The sequence below is a fragment of the Ornithorhynchus anatinus genome, chromosome 20, assembly GCF_004115215.2.
Source record: "Ornithorhynchus anatinus isolate Pmale09 chromosome 20, mOrnAna1.pri.v4, whole genome shotgun sequence".
Lineage (NCBI taxonomy): Eukaryota > Metazoa > Chordata > Mammalia > Monotremata > Ornithorhynchidae > Ornithorhynchus > Ornithorhynchus anatinus.
The window spans coordinates 8808496-8812632 of NC_041747.1; the positions used below are offsets into that span (position 1 = coordinate 8808496).

Genomic DNA, 4137 nt, shown 5'->3' on the forward strand with positions numbered 1-4137 from the left:
ATGATGACAACTTCATCCCTGCCCTTGAGGAGCTCACCATCTAATAGAGGAGGCAAGATCATACTGAGAAATATTTATTGATTTTATTTTCTGCCTTCCCCCACTAGAGAAGCAGTGTGTCTTAGTGGAAAGAGCTGGGGCTTGGGAGTCAGAGATCGTGGCACACTTGTCTGCTGTGTGACCTTGGGCAAGACACTTAACTTCTCTGGGCCTCAGTTACCTCATCTGTAAAAATGGGGATTAAAAATTGTGAGCCCCACGTGGGACAATATGATTACCCAGTATCTACCCCAGCGCTTAGAACAGTGCTCTGCACTTAGTAAGCACTTAACAAATACCATAATTATTATTAATTATTATTATTAGACTGCAATTGTGACTGTTACAAAATGCCTCCTGAAAAACCCTGAAACACCCAAGCAGTGCTTCAGGGGGATTGGAGTCTGGTCTAGCAATAGAAGGGAATTGTCAAATGAGGAATCAGTCAGATCCTTGCATTTGATTAAATGATCTCTTCTCCCCCATGATGTAATCTTCCAAGTGCCGAGAACAGTGCTCTGCACACAGTAATCACTCAATAAATGCTATTGGTTAATTGATTTATTGATTGATGGGCACTGCATAAGTGCCAACTCTTTAGGCGCTGTGGAAGCCGTGGGTCTCATGGGGTTCTGAGCGACAGAGCCCATTTTTTTCCTCTCCTTATGTTTTGGGGCTGGACTCCTAGTCTTGCCCACGCCAAGCCTCTGGCAACATGATTGCTCCAGAGAAGAAGAAAAAAGAAACTACGACTTTTCAAGCAGTGCTGAAAAGATTCCAAATTAAACCCTTAAGCTCTTCAAAGCTCAAGCTCAGTTCTGTTTGTTCCCCTCAAAAGCCCTGCTTCTTTCTTACCCCAGCCCTCAAAATGCTACAAATGTGTAGCCGAAGACAAAGGGTCCATTTTGATGAGGTGCCGAACACCACTAACAAAGGGCCATTTTTACAGTGATGTTGTAAGAATAATACAGCAGAATTCTGAAGAGCTTTTTGAGGAATAAGAAACTCCAAGGAGGTAGGTGTAGTTCAGACAGCGCAAAATTTTCAGCTGTGAACTGACTGCTATGGACTGGATTTGGAACTTGCTGTGTAAAACATCATGCTAGGCATATATTACAGTCTTAGATTTTGTAAAATCCCCTGAGCTCCGGGGAGGAGATTAGGTCAGTTCCAGCTCTTCAAAAGACACCCAATCTTAAGGGTAGGATCATCAAAGAAAAAAATCAGCAGTTTCAAAACCACAGGGCAAAGTTCAGTACCGTACTTCAAACCGTACTTCAAAAAAAGCCATTAATAATTCAATCATTCAGAAAGGTCTAGTTAGGAAATAAAACAGTTAGTTGCTTGGATGGCAAGAGAGCAGATAGAGGGAAAAACCACCCTCAGCCCATCTCCCCTTCATCGTCTGTCCACCGTGGCCTTTAGCACATTGCTTGGCATCTAATAAGCACTTGGTAAATGCCATGACTAACAAACTTCAAACCAAATCATCCCAGGTCAGAATAGGTAGTTCTACATGACATTGTAACTTGGTGACCATCTTCTTGTCCTTCCTCCTCTTCTGTCAGTGGAGGACCCAAAGGAGGAGCGGCCGCCACAAAGTTCTCTTTGACTTGATTTCTTCATTTACCTACCTCACCTTGAAGGCTAATTAAGAGTTTTTACAGTGCTTTGAAGTCACCAGATGAAAGGTCCTTGATAAGTACAAAGCATTAGTAGCATCCTTGTTATGTTATTATTTCCTTGTTTACTGAAGATCTGACTGTGGAATTGCCATACAAGGTGTCCAGGTGGTTTTCCACTTCCGGTCTTGCCCTCCATCGGCATCTTTTGAGAAGCAGCAAATCATCCTTCCTTTGTAATGTTGCTGCCAGAACAAGGCCAGACTGGCCTCAAATTCCTTCCTTGGAAATCCCCACATTGACACTTGAAGAAAGTGGGAAGCGGGGGAGAAGAGGGAGGAGGAATTTGAGGGGTGGAAGCTCCTACACTTCTGTTTGTTGCTCGCCTACTGGCTCGTTCAGAGTGGCTTCTTGTTTGCTCTGGACTCTGAGCACATAAGGAGCCGTTAGGAGAAGTGGCACGGCTTAATGGAAAGCGTACAGGGCTGAGAGTCGACCCAAATTCTGATCCCAGCTCCATCATTTGCCTACTGCGTGACGTTGGGCAAGTCAGTTAACTTCTCCATCCCTCAGTTTCCTCATCTGTAAATATGGGGGTATGGTACTTGTTCTTCTCCCCTAGGCTGTGAGCTCCTTTTGGGACAGGGACTCTGTCCAGTCTACTTATATTGTATTTACCCTAGTGCTTAGTATAGTGCTTGGCACACAGTAAGCACTTAACAAATACCACAATTATTATTATCATCATCATTATTATTATTGTGATTAGAAGCCAGTTTGAAGAGTGGTCCTGTAATTGCTTCCTAAGGCCACTCAAAGCCATATTATAATTTCCATGGCAACTTTTGAGGATACTGGAAACTCTTTTTCCAACCTAGGAGTAATAGGCATGCATTATGTTATGTGTGTTAAGCACCCAGTAAATGCAATTTATGGATCATGCACAGTTCATAACATAATGTAATGATTTATCTACAGAACCTTTTACAGAAATCCTTGGAACCAAGAGTTTCTCACTGGGTGGGGGTGGGAGCTGACTCTTTCCCCGCATTACCTCTAGAATTATTGTATCCCCACTCAGAGCCCTATAAACGTGAGCACCACTTCTGAGCCATGAAATTCAGCTGCAAGAGCTGAGGAGAAGGGAGGCTGAATGTGTAAAACAAAATATTGCACATAAAAATCTTCCGTGCCATATCAGTACTGGGCAGGGGACAGACCAGTTGCAAATCAGTGTTATTTACCGAGTGCTTGTTGTGTGCAGAGCACTGTAATAAGCATTTGGGAGAGTACAGCACATCAGAGTTGGTAGAAAAGTTCCCTGCTGACAACGAGCTTACAGTCTACAGTTGAAAACAAATCTGCCTGGTATAAAATTGGACAGAAGGTCACCCTCAAACCAGAGCAGTCCACAGGAGCTTCAGCCCATGTGGATTTTCCCAGTATCGCAGGGAATGAGTCTGACTTTGGGACAGGAAAAGGAGACTGAAATGTCATTTCTCTTAATTTCCCTTGGCTTTTGGATCATACAATTTAAATATCTTGTCTTATGCCGTCGAGTCATTTGTGACCCAGAGTGACACCGCAGACGCATCTCTCCCAGATTGCCCCGCTTTCCATTTGCAGTCGTTCTGGTAGTGGATCCAGAGAGTTATCTTGGTAAAAATCTGGAAGTGGTTTACCATTGTCGCCTTCCGCACAGTCAACTCGAGTCTCCGCCCTCGACTCTCTCCTGTGCCGTTTTGACTTGTAGCAGATTGCCTTCCACTCGCTAGCCACTGGCCAAACTAGGAATGGAATGGGTAGGCCTTTGCTTGACTCTCCCTCCCATAGCCGAGACTGGTGAGTACTGGAAACTCTCCAGGTGTGACCCTGAGAGTGGCTTAAAGTAAGTACTAACCTCTTAATCAAAATCATCCCATCATCTTGTCTTCCTTCAAAGGGTATAGTAACTGTCAGATTCAGTGAACATTTATTGAGCGCCCACTCAGTAAACCTGGTAATATTCTTTACTAAGGGTTAAGAGAAACCCAGCCCCTGCCCCTAGGAAATTTATAATCCAGTTCTGGCAGTCAATCTGAGAGAAAGGAAAAGCAGCAGGATGCCTTGTAGTAATTGCTAAATGATACCATTATATCTTCTAATTGTGGTAAACTTAATTGTTGCTTAGATTACAAATTAGTGAATTGAACAGCTGAACTGAACCTTTAGAATTCTTCAAAATACAGTGAGGGCCACTGTTCATGCAGGCATCTCTGTTGTTCCTGACTACAAAACGTGGACCAGAGATTTTCTATCAGTTTAGCAGAGTGAGTTTTTACAGTTTGCCATAGAAGAGGTGATGTGTTGCCATATGCGGACGGGGGCCCTTTCTCATCACTGTTAGGTTATCATTTCAATCATTTGCTTGACTCATAGATACAATCAGTTCAGCTATAACAAGCAGGGGGTTTACTGACCGTCCAAACACCAAAAT

At 43.5% G+C, this 4137-nt stretch overlaps 1 non-coding gene across 1 annotated transcript; it reads right to left on the reverse strand.

Annotated features, from left to right (window-relative positions):
• Nucleotides 1–3406: 3406 nt before the first annotated feature.
• Nucleotides 3407–3543, reverse strand: LOC114805998. The gene has a single exon (XR_003754129.1). It is a non-coding gene; the product is annotated as a small nucleolar RNA SNORA7 (small nucleolar RNA).
• Between the last annotated feature and the right edge of the window lie 594 nt (nt 3544–4137).